The sequence below is a fragment of the Protopterus annectens genome, chromosome 10.part0 (genome assembly GCF_019279795.1).
Source record: "Protopterus annectens isolate FY-2018-M chromosome 10.part0, PAN1.0, whole genome shotgun sequence".
In the NCBI taxonomy this organism is placed as follows: Eukaryota; Metazoa; Chordata; order Ceratodontiformes; family Protopteridae; genus Protopterus; species Protopterus annectens.
Window position 1 is genome coordinate 158,748,695 of NC_056744.1, and position 20,218 is coordinate 158,768,912.

A 20,218-nucleotide genomic window follows, 5' to 3' on the forward strand; every position below is an offset into this window, starting at 1 on the left:
TGTCAAGAATTATTGTTCTTTTAAGCCTTTTTGCATATACTATTTGCATATTTTGATAGTTTTGCAGTGATATATAGAGTAGCTGCTTCTACCAGGAAAACTACCAGAGCTGGTGAGAAATAACACTTGATAAAAAACATTGGCAGATACTCCAAAACTACTTCAAGCATCTATTATTACAGTGAAAGCTTTATTGTCATATTTGTAGTATGTGTTATAGTCACAGTTAATTCTGTTATTTGCAGGGCTATTTTAATTTTCTTTAAGGATGAAGACAGCTGGTTATATGGGATAGCTATCAAACTAACAATGTATGTAACATGTCAGTGACTTGCAATGAGACATTACACAATAGGTGGCTGACGGGATTTCATCTGATTATATTCCTAACTCAGTACGGTTAGCTATTATTCTCTTTACGTCTTATACTTGAGACATCATGCTTCCAAGTAAAACATATTGTGATGTCAAGCACAGCAGCAGAAAGGTGCTTCCAGGCCCTATGCTAACAGAGTCAACCCCAGTGCACTGAGCGACTGCAACCTGAAAAACAGAGAAACATAAACACAAGAATCTACAAACTGTATAGGTGCCTAATGTACAGAGATTTTATTAACAGACACTGGATTGGAAGCCATGCAGGCAGAAGGGAGTGGCAGGAAGGCAATGAGCAACAATTGCAGAGACCATGTCACACCTGCTGTCAACCTTCAAAGAATTTACAGTTGATAATTGTCAAGAAGAGTCCCAAACAGTAAAAAAAAAATAATTCTCCCTATGAGGTCTGAGCTGGAGGATGGCCAAAAGATAAGGGCTCAGAAGGCTGGTTTGTGAAGCACTAAGATTCGAAAGGAACCCTGACTCCTACAATGACAGTCAAAGCAATAATGTATGATGAATGTATGAATCAATGATCAGGATGTCGCAGCACAGTTATCTGGAGTGGGGGTCATTTTGAAGCAGCTGCATCCCTGGCAGAGTGGCTTTTGACAGAAGCTCTATCAAATGAACCATTAAGTATTACCTATACAAACTGAAGTAGTTTACTCATCCACTACAAGCCCATCCCTACAAGTCGCAAAGGAGACAAACAACTGTTGTTTGTCTTCTTGCATGGTCCATCTGTACTCATAGGCGCTGGAAGCTGTTGAAGACTGGGGGGGGGGGGTGGAGGCTGAGAGGGGCACTTAGTGATCTAAATAGGGCAATTTTTTATAACTATTTATTACCACAACATAGGTTCACTTGGAGGACTTTTTAAGCTTAGCCAATTCCCTTCTGGTGATTGATTCTTGAATTAACATTTTCTGATTGGTCTTACCTATCCCATGGCTGATAATTGTATATTACCCTAGTGAGAATAACTGTGATCATTCCATAGATAATTTGAGGGGACCCATATAAGGGATGCAGCATTTAGGAACTGCCTCTATCCATTAGTGGCATGAGGGGCAATCCTGGAGTACATTACCCATTCTTAAATCCAATCCAAGTTGCATTTGAATATGGACGGATGAGCTTTGTTTTATTTTTATGGATAGTTTGTTCTGGAACAGTGGTAGCCTCTGTGGTATATATCCATCTCTCCACAACATTCATTTTAGATATGTGGACTGAGTATTTCTGATGCCATTTGACTTGCTGATGTTCAGTAGGTTCATCTGTATTAGGTCGGTGGATGCCTTGTATGCCAGACATGTCACCTTTAAGCACTCTGTACAATACTGAGTATAGTAATAAATCTTTGAGGTGGTCCATGCAAGACCTATTGTTTGGAACTTTTATCCTTTTAAGTAAGGTATCTCTGAAGGTATTCCAATTGTTGCATGGGGCTGGACAGATACATGCCAAAGTGGGCGTTATACAAAATGACTGACCTAATAACAGCTTTGTAAAGGGGGACAACAACATCTCTAGATATAGTCACAATCAATTTGTTTATAAGCTGTGCAATACAGAAAGGCTTTCTTATCACTCTGGGCACATGTTGGTCAAAAGTTAGGTCACTGTATGCACAAGTTCCCAAATGCCAAACAATTGGAAGTCTGCCTTTTAAAAGGAGCTGGACAACTGGATTGGTGTTCATAAATTCACCCTGGTATGACTAATCTGGCCCTCTTTGAAAAGTTGGATAGGCCTAAAGGACTAAGAGTTGGTACTGGCAAAGTGGACATGTCCTCATAGCTCATTTACTTTATAACTCCTATGATCCTATGTTGTAAGGCTTAGCTAAAGCATATGCATATATACATTAGAGTTCTGCATTTTACTGACATTACCGCTGAGGTGCTATCTGCCATTTTGAATATAAGATTCAGCTACAGGTAATCACATTGGGAAAAGTTGTCATATATCATGCTATGTAGTTTTGCTATCCACAGCAGTATCTTAAGCTCTCTGTAAAAGTCTTACTGATTGCCAGCTGTAGTTTAAATATCTAATATCACGTGTTATGTGTTCTACAGTTTTGTACATACAAGTTCATTCCCTGTACTGCCACTCTTTATATACATTTTGTAGATAAATATAAGTTAAAACATATTTGATACAAATAAGTGCTAATAACCACGTGTTTTCTCCCCTAAGACTAAGTAAGGAAAGGGAAAATAGTCTGACTGTGGAGAGTGCAGGAAACTGTGACTTTCATAAGCATTACTCTGAGAATTAGGAATAGTTCAGAAAAAGTGGACCTAAATGAACCAATCCATTCAGTATCTGTATTTCTTTCACTTTTACTTGAACTAATATATAGTAATTGTTTGCATCTATAGTATATGATTGTTATCTCAGCAGACATGTAATTAGATGGCCACCATATTCCTAGCCATGTGTATAACTGTGAATGCACTATATTCCAAACATGACAAGCAGATTAAAACTAGTCTCCAATATAATAACAGCATTATACTTCTCAGAGACATGTGAAAGTGCATAGCCAAGGGGTCCCAGCCCAATACCACAGCAGCAATGCAAACTTTCTATATAATTAAAACAGTTAAAACACTAACACTTTTACTATTTGCAGCTGCTGAAATTGACTCTAGCCAAAACATAGCTCACACAGGAGGATTTATATCCTCCTATAAAGTAAGCATGCTGGCTTCAACACTTTAAATGGAATCAGGTCCAGTAATTCATTACCCAAATAATTTTTTTCTCTTGTTTCCAGCATTTTGTCATTTTTATTCTGCTTCCTTTCTGGTACTTAAACTTTGCCAAATGAAAACCCTCTTTTACATCAACATTTACATTTTTTGTGTTATCTTAATGGCCAAGAAAACAAAAGAGAAGACTAAAGCATTTTTGAAAATATTTAATATACATTGTTACTGAGTACATAATTAATAATTTTCCTTCAAATCATCTATTCTAAAACAAGCTGCAAAAGTCCCCTCCCCCTATAACCTTTTTTCTTTAGGTGAAAATGGTTTCACTTCTTCAGTCTAATCTAGTCTGGTTCAAATCTTTTTGGATATAGTTGTCATCAAAACTTTTTATTTTCTTGTAAGTCATCTCTTTTTTTTTTTACCAGATTAGAACACTGACTAAGGCTGACCTAACTGACTGCTTATCTTGGGTAACATTGTACATCAAGATTACAAAAACGGGTAGTACAAGGCTACAAAGAAGAAATAAAAAATAATTGTTACATCATTTTGATAGCACATGGTTACATAACTACAAAAAAGAAATACAATTTAGGCATAGCAATCTATTTTATAGAAAAGTAAGACAGATTATATACACACACACACACACACACACACGCACACACGCACACACACACACACACTCCACTCCTGGCTTGCATCACTCACTTAGTTTCCTTACCTTGTACTTCATTGCCACACAGACACACACTTAGTTTCCTTACCTTACACTCGCCCTGTACTTCATTCTTTCTGTTGCCGATAAATAATCCCTGCAGCACTAAATCTCCCAGCTCGCATCACTCACTTAATTTCATTACTCTGTACGTCATTCCATTGCACTAAATCTCCCGGCTCGCATTTGAACCGGAAATGCATGAGCCGTGAATACTTAAAAACAAAGAGTTGGCTGGATCTGCTGCAAGTGCTGCAAAAGTGTGTGTGTGTGGGGGTGTGTGGGGTGTGGGGGCACCCCTCCCCCCTCATTCTATGGTTCGGGCGCCCATGGCTGTACTTGTTTTCTGGTATTTTCCAGCTTATTCTCTCACTAATATATTATGTAGCTTGCAACATGCTAGGAACAGAATGCAGCAGGATCATTCTGGAGTGCTGCTCCCAGACATTTTGAAGCAAGTGGAGTGGGCATTGAACAGCCTTCACACATGCATTATTATAGTGTGGGTTTATAAATGTGCAGTATTATAATGTGTTCAGCCACAATGCGTGGGTTTCGTATGGCCGTCATAACCAAGGGTTCTGGCACATAGCCAGCATTACCTGCAACACAATATCAACACTTTTTGGCGTAATTGAAGTGTATTAACCCACCGTCGAGTTCGTGCAGGAATAGGCGTGTCCACCGTGATTGACACGGATTAACAACAGCAATGTGCCGTGATTGACACGCAATGAAATGTAACGGTAAATTCATGTCAAAAACAGAGCATTTAGTCACAATTGAGCTTAGATAAACTACAGAACACTCTCCCTATTTACTTCTTTCACTTCAGAAAATGCATATCTCACATTAATTGTGTCAATGTCTTGTGGCTGTTACCAAAATAAGTGTTTTTCTTATACTGGCTTTCCAATGTAAGTTACAAAGTAAAGATCAACGTACCTCTCAACTCTCAAAAAGGTGGTTAATTATTAGAATTACAGACTTCTTCTTTACAAAATGTATATTAAGTCAAGTCAGTCAAATAATGTTAACCCTCAGTCACAGCAATTAAACAAGCATAGGACGTTCTCGTTCTTAGAGCGGTAGTTCGCTTACAATTACGAGCTTAGATAAACTACAGAACACATTCTGACAAGTGTCAATGTCTTGCGTTAATAGCACTAATATTTTAAAATGTGTGTAAAATATTGTATTGTATTGTGTTTATCTTGTTTGCCAAATATGATCTAAGTTTGATTTGAAAGCTATGGCATCCGCGTTATTATTACTTTGTTTTTGGGGTTTGTTAATTCTTTGTTTGCCTTCGGTTACGCTGTAGTTTGATTTGAAAGCAATGGCATCCGCGTTATTATTACTTTGTTTTTTGGGTTTGTTAATGTTATTTAACAATGTTAATTGTTAAAGATATGAATGTGTTTTTCTATTGCAAGGTGGTGCTCGGAGCTGTGGGCATAGTAAAGCAACATGCTCACAGGCGGGGTTTGGGAGGGGTTTGCTACTGCGCATCTGGTGGGTTAATACACTTCAATTACGCCCACTTTTTTGGGGGGGCTTAATACATTTAGACATACTTTAACTATAGCTATAACTATAGCTATAGCTATAAACATTAACACTAACCACAATACCTCTACTCGCTATCCAGATGGCCATACGGAATTCTGCTATGCAGAAAGTGGTGGTATAGCTGATAAGTGTGCCATATATGTGAATCTTATGAGCTACCTGGATACTGTGTTAACACAATGGATATGATTACATGTGTATCACACACTGCATGGCAGTTTATGCCAGATAGTCCCATGGGCCAGACAAATTTATTGTTATATGTGTGCAGTCTATGCCAATTAGTGGCTCAGGGAGGTGGGTGATATCCTAAAAGATACATTGGTGTTAGCTCTCTCTTGTGATGTACTAGGAAGCCATATATTGCTCTCTACATGTAGAAACATTACACACTGAAGGATCTGTTGAATATTTTACAGTGAAGGTCTGTGAAATACCAAAAGTGTCCCCTGATGGTGGCTGAATAGTCTTAGTAGCTACAGTACAAACAGCCAGCAAACGTAGCTAGGGAAAGGTGAAAGGGGTAACTGCCAAAGTGTTTGTGGGCATGACCGGCCGATCCCAATCACTCTTTAATGTGTATCAGCTTTTAAAATCCAGTTAGCACTGAAATGCTCTGTGTGAGGTCTAAACTTTATCAGCTGCTTGCTATTTTTCATTCTGTTTTTTTTTGTTAGTAAAATCAGAACACTGTAGCATTTTGCGTGTGGTGTAAACTGTCTGAAGCAACTACTTGGTACATTGTAGCAAGAGGTAGTTTGTTACAGTTTAAAAGTAAAACCTGAGTGCTGTAGCAGTCCATGTGAGGTGTAAACTATAGCAACTGCTTGCTACAGTTTAAAAGGAAAAAAAAGATTTCTTTAATTTTTTTAAATTAAAATGTGAAGAAGATGGGGTCAGGGTTAGCTGCACGGATGGGACCTGACTGGATCCTGCATTTCAAGAACCCCAGGTACTTGATCTCTGAGGGGGTGCGTGAATCGCATACTGTCTGCAGTTCTGTAGAAGTTTTTTTTTTAAATCTGAGAGGTTGGGGCATTAGTTTGTGGGAGTTGGACTGGCACAGGGCACACTAGTTTAGCCATCTATGCATCTAGAAAGAATTAAACATACATTTGTCTCTAATGGCATGAGAAGGTCAGGCATTCCTAAAAATTCTGTATATGAGTGATATATGTCAACCAAGGACCGTATGATGTCCTGATTTTCTCTGAAGCTATCAAGACTCTTCTGATTGGTGAAAGTAGATCATGTCACCTGTTGGGGATACTGTTTCTGTTGGTGCAGTGACTTATGTCATCTGTTGAAGGTACTGCTTCCTTTGATTCAGTGGCTTACATGACCTGTTCGTAGTATGTTTCCTTTAGTGCAGTAGCTTACGTCACCTGTTGGTGGTATGTTTACTTTGGTGCACTGGGTTATGCCACCTATTGGTGTTACTGTTTCCTTTGGGGCAGTGGCTTATGTCACCTGTTGGTCATATGTTTCCCATGGTGCAGTGGCTTATTTCACCTGTTGTTAGTATGTTTCCTTTGGTTCAGTGACGTATGTTACCTGTTGTTAGTATGTTTCCTTTGGTTCAGTGACTTATGTTACCTGTTGTTAGTATGTTTCCTTTGGTTCAGTGACTTATGTTACCTGTTGACAGTACTGCTTACTTTAATGCACTGGCTTATGTCACCTGTTGGTGGTATGTTTCCTTTGGTGCAGTGGAGTATGTCACCTGTTGGCAGCACTGCTTCGTTTGGTGCCAGACACTACCTAGCACATACCAGGCAGAAGCAATCATCCTAATCCCTAATGTTCTGCACAGCCAAAGCTTCTACCGGTTGCATTCTCACTGTCTGATGCTGAAATACTTTTGATGTGCTTTATCCTCTTATAGACAGGCACATATAACTATCAATCATGACTATTTTTACCTGGCATGACTTTCTACATCATTGGGGTCTTTTCTCTCCAACTGGTTAAATTTGCATGTTATTATTCTGCATCTGCATATATCATCTGTAGCAACTGTTTTGCTCCTTGCACCGTAGCACATCTTGGGACTGAGGCATGAAGTACATGACCAATTCCCATGCAGCTGCATGCTGCATGTACTACACAACCTGGCCCATGTTTCCTGTTCACTTGTCTACCTTCTGGCTTGTCATTTAGTCAATGTTCTTTGGTGGAATTTTGGGACTACTAAACTGGTCATTTGTTTTGCTGGTCAGATTTTGTTGAGTTGCTGATTTTGGCTGTATGGTTTGTTTGACTCCTCCATTCTACTGGTTTATCTTGTTCAGATAATAAAGAGAAGTATTAAGGAAATATTCATTTAGCCATGTAGAATCAGTTTAAAGAACCTGGTTTAAATTGTCAAATACCTGGATACTCTGGCATTTACAATGTTTCACATAGTATAGACTTAACTGGAAATGACGCCGTTCACCATTCAGATGGATTATTCTGTCATTTCTTGGATTTTAAATACAATGTTGCTAGCAGGCTTTGTGTCAGAGCCAAGCTTGGACAGAGACTAGAATTATGAGTCTTGTCAGGGTCAGTCTGAAATTGTATGCACAATAATATATTTTATGTTTGCTACATATATTTGTTATGATCAGTTTAGTATTCTAAGAGTACTCTGTATTGAAAAATGCATTATTGTAATACTTTCTAATTTGTGCACTGAACTCATGTAGAACTCTACAAATGATCCCATGGGAACTGCAACAAATCTGATCTAAGGGCTACTGCTTTTACACTCCATTTTTGGGGATGTCAGTATCCGTGACACATATGAATCATTTTCCCAAAAGGTGGGCGCCTTCATTGTTAATGAAGGAAGGGAAATATAAAGATATGTGGCCAGATTCAATAAAGCCTATGCAGTCCATTCATGCCGGATTTATATTCATGGAACAAACTTCCATTGTCCCTTCACTCCACTACTAAAAGTGACAAATTCAAAAAGCAACTAAAAATTAATTTCCAACATGTATGGATCTGTACTTGTCAGAAAATTGCCTAATGAATCTTTCTTCTTCTCTCAATGAACCCATCGTCCTAGTATCTACCTAGACTGTTTACATATATTACTCTCTCTGCAGTTAGTACCTATGCCATTAAATACATCTTTGTTGTACTATGTCATGATGTTACTCTGAATTTTTTTTTTAATTTTAAGCATTGCTACATTCCTTGTAAATAATGTAATGCTAACAAAATTTATCAAACATATTATTACTGCATTCTCAAAATAATGTACTTTTGCCTTGTATATATTCGTGTTGTATATTTCTCTCAGTTGTTGTACAGTTAAGTATCTTACAACTTGAACTGTTAGGTTTTTCCTTATTTTTTAATTACTTTCCTGGAGCTTTTCTTCACTAACCTGGTTAACAAATGTAAAATAAATAAAAACAAGATAAACACTGTGGCATGCTAATTACAGTATAAGCAGGTGAACTGTATGTGCTATTCAACAAACTATAAAGAATCCCAAACCTACTGGAATACAGGCATGAAAAGGAGTCTACACAAAACAAATTCATGTGTATGTACAACAGGCTAAAGTCTGTCTTGCTGCTGCTACTACTAATAGACCAATGCCAAGAGCAAGAAGAGTCTTCAGACCCCAGCTCTACAGGGTGGATAGAGACACACTACAGGAGCACTTCAACCTCCATCATCCTCAACTCAGAGCCATGGTAAACTGAGTGAAACCTATCCCAGTGGAGACAAAGGTATGTGTAGCACTTAGAAGTGTAGATACAGATACCTTTCAGAGACCAACAAGGGACATGCTAGGGGTGTCACAGGCATCAGCATCCAGGATCCCCCATCAATTCCTGAATGTTATACTACAACATGCTAGTCACCACATATATTTTCCCCTGTAATCCTGAGGACAAAGCCAGAAATATGGAGGAGTTCTACCCTGACACTACCTTGAAGTACTGGGTGCCATAGATTACATACATGTAGAAATTAAGGCACAACCTGGGGAATAGGGAAGGCTTACCATAAAAAGAAAGGGTTTCCACTCTGTTAACTGTCAAGTCATGTGTAATGCCAAGGGAATCATCTTAAATGTGTGTGCTGGCAACCCAGGCAGTTACCACAACTCACATATCTGGCACACCTGCCAACTATATCAGATGTTCACTAGGGGGGATATCCCACAGGGTCATTTACTGGGGGATGCAGGTTATGCATTAGAATCGTGGCTGATGACACCCATCAGAAATGCACACACACCTGCTGAAGAATGCCATAATGAGGCACACGCTCAAACCAGAAATATCCTAGAGCATGTGTTTGGGCTGCTGTTCCGGTGCCTAGATACATCTGGGGGAGACCTGCAGTATAATCCACACACATGTACTGAAATATTCACAGTATGTGCCATGCTACACAGTATCATCCTGAGAAAACAGCTTCAGCAGGATCAACAAGGGGAAGGGGCACACATCCCGCCACCACTGGCAAGGTCGCCACAGCCACATGCAGGTGAGGAGTCAGAGGGGGAACCAGCAGCTGCTATGGGTGTAGGCAGATGTAGGTATGCTCAATATGCTCTCGTATTGGCTAAGAGACAATGCATAGCACACTCACTGACCACCTAAGGGCCTAAAACATTCCTCCTACACACATACATATAGTAACATTCCAGACAATCCTCACCACCTTTACCTACCCATGTAGACATCAGACAGAGTCAGTCCTAAACTAAAACTGTTGCAATTGCTGGATTTACAAGATAAGTGTTGAACCTGGAGTGTATTGTGAAATAATATGAATGACTGGCATATCCTTACATGTTGTTACTTGGTAGTGTAAGCAAGTAAAAGGTGGGTGATTTGTACAGAAATGACCTTAACATTTGACAGCAGAGACTTATTTGACTTATATGTGCCCATTATTAAGTAGTAGGCCTCAGGCATCAAAGATTCACACAGTCATACCTCTCAAAAATAGTGATGTTCATTGCATGCCCTTAATTTAACACCATACGTTTGTAATGGAAAATCATTAAAGACAGAAGTTGAAAAGTAACGATACACATTTCAGTTTCAGACTTCACAACCCTGACAAGATCATTAACAATACTGATGGAAAAAAGTTTGATTCTATCAACTGTCTAACTTTCTAAGATCAATAGAGGTAGGCCCCAGGTTACGGACATCCGACATATGGACAACCCATAGATATGAACGGGCTGTCACAATGTCGGAAAGAGCGTTAAAAAAAATTAAATTGTCAAAGCTGCCCAAATCTGTGTGTGTGTGTGTGTGTGTGTGTGTGTGTGTGTGTGTGTGTGTGTGTGTGTGTGTGTGTGTGTGTGTGTGTGTATGAGATTGGGAGAGTGAGACTGACGTGTGAGTGAATGCAGGCATGAATGAGGAAGTGACTGTGTGTGTGTGTGTGTGTGTGTGTGTGTGTGTGTGTGTGTGTGTGTGTATATATATATATATATATATATATATATGCATGTGTGTGTGAGAGAGAGCTCAGAAGAGTGAGAGCGATGTGTGAGTGAATGCAGGTAAGAATGATGAAGTGACTGTGTGTGTGTGTGTGTGTGTGTGTGTGTGTGTGTGTGTGTGTGTGTGTGTGTGTGTGTGTGTGTGTGTTTGAGATTGTGTGTGTGTGTAATACCTCTACAGCTCTTAGAGCAAGAAATATGGACAAAGCCATAAATAAAAATGAGACAAATGCCCAAAAATAGGGGGGATTTTTATAAATATTGCTCTTACAAACTTGATAGAATAACAGGTTTTGCATTAGCATGAATTTTCTGAAGGGTATGAATTCTGAAACTCAAATGTCTGTCATTATTTTCTAACTTCAGTCTTTAATATACCTATCAACCTGTCAGTGCAAGAAATCTGGAGAAAGACTGACAAAATGGGGGGACAAAGGCACAAGAATAGGACATATTTTAAATATTACTCTTATAAGCTTAGAAAGTTGCTAGAGTAACAGGATTTTTTAACATACATTTTCTGTAGGATTTGAATTCTGAAACTCAAATGTATGTCATTATTTAATGTCTTCAGTCCTCAGATCATCCCAGTAATTTGTCAGAAAAACATGGATTTTTATGAGAAACAGACCAAAAATATGAGCCAAAATCTGGACATTCTGTGAAAATCTGTACAGTTGAGAGACTTTTGCTAAACAATCACAATTTTATGAAAATGGACCAAAAATATGAAGCAAAAATCTGTACAGTTGAGAGTTAGGTATTGTGTGTGTGTGTGTGTGTGTGTGTGTGTGTGTGTGTGTGTGTGTGTGTGTGTGTGTGTGTGAAGACGTCCTCATAATCACTACATTTAATAACAAGATGTCTTAAACTAGCTTTGTTGATAGGAAGTATCATTCCCACCATCTGGAAAATATCCTATGTAATCCCACTTCACAAAGGAGGCAGCTCTACTGAATTCTCCAATTATAGGCCAATAGCTATACTCTCTCCACTTGCAAAGATTATGGAAAAATGTATTCATAGACAACTCATGCACCACCTAATGCAGAATCACCTTATGGCAGACACTCAGCATGGCTTCCGTCCTCATCACAGCACTACTTCAGCCCTCCTAGCCTTTACCAACGCCATAAACCATAACTGCAACAATAATTATATATCTTCAGCCCTCTTCTTGGATCTTTTCAAGGCATTCGATATGGTTGATCACCAACTTTTAATCCACACCCTGCAAACATTCTGTCTAGATACTAGACCCCTTCAATGGTTTCAATCCTACCTGAATGGTAGACAGCAGGCTGTCCTCTGGCAGAACAAACTCTCTAACCTTCTACCTAACACCCTTGGAGTACCACAAGGCTCTATACTAGGGCCCTTGCTGTTCTCCATTTTCATTAACGAAGTTTATACTGTCATCCCAAAAGTCAGCTGTATCCAGTATGCTGATGACTATACTCTGATTTGCTCGGCCACATCTCCAATAGAGTTATGGTCAGCTACTCAGACCACCTTTAATACAATAGAAAACTGGCTTTCTGAACGTCGTCTGATCCTAAATCCCAAAAAAACTAAAATGCTGTTATTTTCACCAAAACGTATGTCTACCACTTTCACCTTTACCATAAATTCAAATGATGGCACAATAATCTCCCCTGACCCCTCTACAAAACTATTAGGTGTCATCATAGATAATAATCTACAATTCGACCTACATATTAACCAAACTATGAAAACCATCAATAAAAAAGCAGGGTCACTTTACAGAATAGAAGCCTTCCTAACCCCTCCAGCTAAAATTGCCATAGCTCGCTCTCACCTTCTTTCAACCCTTCTGTATGCATCCCCTCTACTCTTGAATTTAAACAAGACTGTCCTTAACAAACTCTCAACTTGCTACAACCACATTGACAGGTTTGCCACTGGGCTGCCATTTAGGACACATCATTGCATCAATCTAAACCAGCTTGGGTGGCTTGAACTACCCAGCCTAATCCAGTATAACCAACTGATTATGGCCTATAAAATCCTCTATAATCCGGACAATACTCCTGCACTTAAAAATATTATCACCCCCTATAACAATCGTAGACTGCTTCAATCCTCTAACAAACTACTAATTCAGACTAGCAAAATTAATAAACAGCCAGTGATTCTCTCTTTGCAAACTCTGTAAGTAGATCCTGGAACTTTCTTCCAGCTGATATTACCTTACTTTCCACCTTAGGTCAATTTAAAACTAGACTCAAACATTTGTCACTTAACTGGCTGTGTCACTGTATCAAGCCTGGCTAACTCTCTCTAGAATGTGTAATTTAATCCTGATTTACGCTTGGGATTAACTCTAACTTGTGGAACTTGTTTAAATATCTTATTTATGTAATCTCTGTAAATAGTCTGTTTGTAATATGTAATACTGGTATTATGTAATGCTGTATCTGCTTACCCTTGGAGCTTTTCTCCCCGGGCCTCTGCTGAAAATGGACATGCATCCAGTCAGACTATCCCGGTCAACAAATGTAAAATAAAATAAATAAAAAAAATAAAAGTAAGGAAGCATAGCTCATAGGAAGTAAGGAAGCATAGCTACAGTATGCAGTATTATAGTTAAGATTTTTTTTTGTTTGGAAGCGTTTCTAAATTGTTTTATATGCAAAGATAAGTAAAATAAATACTAGACTGAGGCAAACGTTTGACTAAGTGACATTTAATAAGAACCATATGCATGCGTTTCAACTTGTATACAAATTTGACTTAATGACAGACTGAAAAACGGATCTCGTCCTTAACTCAAGGACTGCCTGTGTAAGTCAAAGGTACAATTATCAATTCAACATCACAAATGCAGATATGCTAAGATGCACTAAGTCAGCTATGTACCCTGAGCATCAGACACAAAGCTTATGTATCCTGAATCCAAACGATAGAAAACCAGAATATGGCACAGTTATCATCACTTGCACAGAGTGTTGTGTTGGGGGGTAGGAAGCCTTGGCTGACACAAAAGGTCAGTGAATGTGTGTGAGTAAGAAAGAGAAGCAGGTAGACATTCGGATAAAGTAACAAATAGCCAGTGAGACAAAATGAGTTTTAAGCTTCACTGCTGAACCATGTAACTGCTGTGTGTATCTGTATGGGCCTTCCAGGTGAAATTGGTGTGTGAGTGTCTGCATGAACACAGCCAAGTTCTGTGCTAGCTCTGTGCTAGCATTATGTCTTTGTATGTTGAAGAGGTGTGAGATGTGCAGGGTAGAGGTGGCAGTTCATCGTTGTCATACCCATCCACGAAAACTGGCTCTGCCAGGAGTTGCACTGACATATCCACACCCACAGTCAAATGCACTGCTGCTACCTGGACATGACTGATGTTTGCTAGACAAGCTCCGCTCATGAGGATGCCCAGGACCACAACCACATGGCCAATCACATCTGGGTGTGGACAGCTCAACCACTGATGGAGCAATGGATGTACTGCCACTTTGGGAGCTTTATTGGGCCTGGCCATATTGGCTAACAGCAAATGATGTGGCTGACCTACACCCATGAGGATGCTGTCCTCCTCCCAGCAGACGTTCCATCACAGACATTGCCCGTTCCAGTGTGTTATTCATCTGATCCACTGAATCAGCAACACAATGGAGGCAGTTATGCATGTCAGACTGTGCCACATCTATAACCCTAAGCATTTCTCTGGAGCACCTATGGGAACATGCCTGTACCTCCATGATGGCCCTAAGCATATGTTGAGTGGCACAGGAAAAGACACCTGGATCAGGTGGAGGATGGGCAGCAGGCCTCCTCCAAACACCCCTGACAACCCTCCTGTGTGGCACCTCACTATGGCCAGAGTCAACAGGCACTTAAGCTGCAGTAACCATACTTCCCTGATCAATAGTCTCACACTCCACCTGTCCAATATCTGAGTGCTCAATGAAATGGGTAGTTGTCGGCCTAAAGGCTATGTCCGATGGAATTTCATGGGATGGCTGTATGTCAACCTCAGTGTCAGATTCAACCTCTGTACCCCCTGTCTTTGTTTGGCCACCATCATCATCAGAGTCTGCTGATACTTTGACATCATGTGGTAGAAGTCCCACACTTCCACTGTCAGGATCACTTGTGATAATAAGCAACAACCACAGAAAAAATTAATACCAACACTACTATAGTCCAGTATATACTAACAAACTAACAGTGGTGCCACTATTACAGACAGTACAGCAATACACACAACAGTCTTGACATCAGCATCACACTCTAAAATATTTCTTTGAACTGCTCATCAGTACTGACATAAAAAAATGTTTGGCTTATCGTGTACAGATGATGGTACCAGATGGTCCTGGAACAGGTTAAACAAAAGGTAAGGACAACATCCTCACAATTAACAGTAACACAGGGGGTAAAACTTTTTGCCCTTTATATGTCCATTAACTATACTTTCAACAAGAACTTGGATGACAAATCCAACCTAACCCCATACGTAATCAATCAGAATGTGTTGTTAACTGTAGCAATCTTCACCCCCCCCCAAACATTTTCTTGTTAAACAGAACTAACGTATTGATTAAAATATTTTACTATATAACAATATTTAACAACTGAGATACATAAACCTACCTGGAAGCTCCTCCTAGGGCATGCTTGATGTCCCTGAAACATTAGCACCAATATCAAGGACATGCTGTTCTGCACTTTCCTGGGAGCTCTCTGGATCCCTGACAGCGGACAGAAACTCTTCATTTGCTGTTAGTGGTGGTTCTGTAGCAGCCTCCCTCTGTATCCATCTGATAATGGGCCACTGCAGCTGCTCTCTTCCGTGCAGATGAGATCATGTCAGTGGCCCTATGGCACACCTGATCATATATCCTACTGTGGCTGCCTACTGCATTCACATCTGCAACTATCTGCTGCCAAATTTGCATTCTGCCTGACATATCTCCATGTTCCCTCTCAAGCAGAAAGGCACCATGTCACCTAAAAACTTCCACAATGACCTGATTCTCAGGGTTGCTGAAGGGTGGTTTTTGGGAATTGAGACACCTGGGTGCCATAGTTCTAGGTCCTAAAAGACAACAGAAGGATAATACACATATGTATCACATAACTACAAAATAACCGTTCCCAGATAAAGAGAAAATATAGCATTACAGTATTACTCACTGGAGAAACATAAAACAGTCTAGAGATTTGAAATATGAACAACAGAATAGATGCAAAAAAGGACAGTAACAATAGCGACATATCCTTGTTTGTGCCATAACAGAAATGCAGCTTTGTTCCCCAACCCAAAAGAACAGGCAAATTGCATATTTTGCTAACAAACCATCACTGAAAGGCTAAAAAATAAAATGTCCCTGAAATGTCTACAGATTTAACACAGAACATTACATTTTAAGGTATTGCCAATCATGTATACCTGTGAAATGCCCTGACAAACATGCCCATGCCATCACTACACTTCTAACTAATGCATACAGATAAAAGTGTAGCATTTGCTAATCAAAATATATAAATATTAAAGATATTTTTCTTAATGACATTTCAGTATATGCGGTATATAGCTGAAAAATGCAAGCATACCTTCTCAAGTTCAGTAATCTTCTGTGCAGATATATCCCAAAGTAATAGCCTCTTTTCTGTGTCCTCAACATAAACAAGCCTCCTAACCTTCAGGTTCTCTAGCTACATGGTTGCCTTTTTATGGCGTAGATTCAGGACTGTCAGTATGGGGAAGATGCAAATCAGGTGTGAATTTATTAGAATTGCTGGATCCCATATACTTGGCGCGTTGTAGCAGATTGTCTCTTATGACAATAAAATGCAGGCCCTTTTATTTACCTTAGGAGTTCACTGTTGTTATAGTTACAGCTCTTTACACTCCACCAGATACTGATGCTTGCACAGCTGTAGGCCACCTGACATCATTAACTTGCAACAAAACATCCATCCTGAAGCTTTTTATATCATAGGTGGTGATTTCAATCAGACGGACTTAAAGTCAGTTCTCCCCAAATTTCATCAACACATCAAATGTATAACCAGGGAGGAAAATACACTGGACAAGGCCTACTCATATATCAAGGATGACTATAGGGCAAAACAGCTGCCTCATCTAGGCCAGTCAGACCACTTGTCCATACTCTTGGCTCCAGCATACACTCCTGTTAGGAGAAAAGACCAGATTACTACAAAGATTGTTAAAATATGGCCAGAAGGTGCACTCTCGCAGCTGCGGGATTGCTTTGAAAGAACTAACCGGGACATTTTTGAGGATCAGGATCTGGAGGAGTACACATCAACTGTACTCTGCTACATAAAAACCTGTGTTGACAATATCACTGTCAGCAATCACATTCTTGTGCACCCTAATCAGAAGCCCTGGATGACGGAGGAGGTCAGATCTCTTCTCAAGCACCGCACTACAGTCTTCGGATCTGTCAACAGAGTCGTTTGTAGCATGGCTAGAGCCAACCTAAAGAAAGCCATCAGAGAGGCTAAAGCAGATTATAAAAGGAAGCTAGAGGACCACTTCACTAACAAGAACCCACGACAGCTATGGCAAGGTATTCAGCACATCACTAATCATAAAACCAGTAACCATATGGCTGTTGATGGAGATGCCATGATGGCAAAGAAACTTAATTATTTCTTCGCCAGTTTTGAGGTGGAAACAGCAGAGACAGTCAAGCATAGGCACCAGGAGATAGGCCACAGCAGTCTCACACCATCTATACCAGCCTCCTACAACCATACCTTCACAGTACAAGAGCATGATGTGAGACATGTGCTCAAAGCTGTCAATTTAAGAAAGGCTGCTGGCCCTGATGCAGTGACGGGATAGGTGCTGAAAGAATGCATGGACCACCTCTGTGGGGTCTTCACAAAGATCTTCAGCCTGTCACTGTCTTAGTCTACTATTTCATCTTGTCTGAAGTCAAGTGCAATCATTCCCTACCAAAGAAACCTGTCATCGGTAATCTCAACTACTACCATCTAGTAGAACTTACTCTGGTCATCAGGAAGTGTTTTGAACAACTGGTTCTGCAACACATCAAGGATAGTCCCCCAGTTATCTCAGATATACACCAATATGCTTACAGAGCAAACGTATTTACAGAAGATGCCATCTTTACTGCCCTACACACTGCACTTTGTCATCTTGAGCAGCGAGGGAGTTATGTGAAGATGCTCTTTGTACACTTTAGTTCAGCTTTTAACACAGTTATCCTGGATAGACTGATCAGTAAACGTGCTAGCCTAGGACTTTCAGAACCTACCTGCCATTGGATTAAAGACTTTCTGACTAACCGTCTTCAGATGGTTAGACTAGGCCCATACCTCTCCTCCACTCTAAGGCTAAACACTGGTGTCCCACAAGGCTGTGTGCTGAGTCCCCTTCTGTATACTCTTTACATCCACAACTGTGTTCCCTCTCATTCTACTAACACCATCATTAAGTTTGCAGATGACACCGCTGTGGTGGGATTTATTTCAGGAGGAGATGAGACAGCATACAGAGATGAAGTTCAAAGACTGGGCTGCATGGTGTACTGAGAAGAACCTTGCCCTGCACTCTGCTAAATCAAAATAACTCATAATAGATTTTCGGAGGCACAATGAAGATCACAATCCAATATATGTCAATGGAGACTGTGTGGAAGGGGTTCCTGCCTTCAAGATTCTACGTGTACATGTGGCAGAAGATCTCTCTTGGTCCATAAACACAACAGAAGCAGTCAAGAAGGCACAGCAGAGACTCCATTTCCTTAGGTTCCTCAGGAAAAAACAACCTGCAAGGGAAGCTAATGGTGTCCTTTTATGGCTGTTTTACTGAAAGTGTGCTGGCATACTGCATTTCCACATGGTATACCAACAGCTTGGCAGCAGATACGAAGACCCTTCAAAGAATCATTAACTCTGCCCAAAAGATCAATGGCTGCTCACTGCCCTCTTTGGAAGAACTCTTCAGCTCTCGCTGTTACAGCAAGGCAACCAACATCTTAAAAGACCCTTCTCACCCTGGACATCACCTGTTTGAGCTGCTCCCTTCTGGCAGATGGTTCAGGTCCATTCCATCACAGATAAACAAACTTAAGAGCAGTTTCTATTCCAGGGCCATACGTGAATTGAACAATGCTAAATTCTCACAGTGAGTACAGATAATAGCCATTTGCACTATAAGGTATGTGCTTAAATTTCTGTGCACTTTACTTTATTCCTTTTATGTACAATATACCCAAGTGCAATAACTTAGTTTGTTTGCTGTATTGCATTACATTATATTGTATTGTTTGGTATTGTAGTGTATTATATTCTCTTATTTATTCATGTTCATTATATGTGAATGCACCTTGGGAGGATTGCTACAAATTTCTTTGTAATTGTGCGGTGACAACAAAGGAATCTTATCTTATCTTATCTCTAAACATAGTGCAGGCACTCCCTCAGTGTTTGTTTTTAATGCATTGTAACTGTGAATGATTACTGGTAGGGAGAAGAAAAACAGACTGCCCTACATCCAGTGAGTGTGTCAGGTTAAACTTACAAAGTGTTTATAGGATCATAGGAAGTTACTAGGCTATTTGCCCTGAGGCCCTTATAAGCTAAGCTAAGAGTTTAGCCCATGTTTAGACATGTCAACACCCAAAGCCCCTGTCCAGCATGGACACAGGTGGAATCCCAGGGGTGTATTTTCTGTATCCCATCCAGTTATCCAGGTTGCACTTAAAAAGGGATAATGAGGTACTCTGCTTGATGTGGAGAAGAAGTCTATTCCACAGATGGGGGAGTCTCTGGGACACAAATCTATCCCACCATGTCCTACTGATGTCACAGACCAGGTGGAGGTCATGCGTGTGGGTTACTTGAGTGGAGCTTGACTTGTGGATATGCAGCAGTCCCATCAAGGCGGGGTCTGAGATTGTTTTGTATGCCAGAGGTCACCTCTGAGGAGTCTGTATGAAACTGAGTAGAGGGACAGGGCTTTTTGCCTTTATGTGTATGGCAGATGTTTGAAGCCCTGGATTCTCCTGGTGAGGAACCTCTATGGTCTCTCCAGTTGCTGCATTTGCTTTCAGAGGTACATGCCAAAGGAGGTGGTGTTGTACTCAATAATGGGCCTTATAAGGGAAGAATACAGGGATGTTATGACCTCCTTGTCCCTGGATGAGATTCCCTTACTTATGAATTGGCATCTGGTACAATCAGATTTCATCAGAACCCTTATTCATTAACAGTTCACAGTTTATATAACCATTTTGCTTAATTGAATAAGCACTGCTAATTGTTTAAATACATTTTCTTAAATACATTTTCTAAGAAAATATCACTTTATAAAATATA

The 20,218-nt window shown here is 40.0% G+C and overlaps 1 protein-coding gene across 1 annotated transcript in view; it reads right to left on the reverse strand.

Annotated features, from left to right (window-relative positions):
* Positions 1 to 20,218, reverse strand: part of SDK2 (sidekick cell adhesion molecule 2) — a 1,526,639-nt gene that overhangs the window by 203,778 nt on the left and 1,302,643 nt on the right. The gene's annotated exons all lie outside the window — the stretch shown is intronic.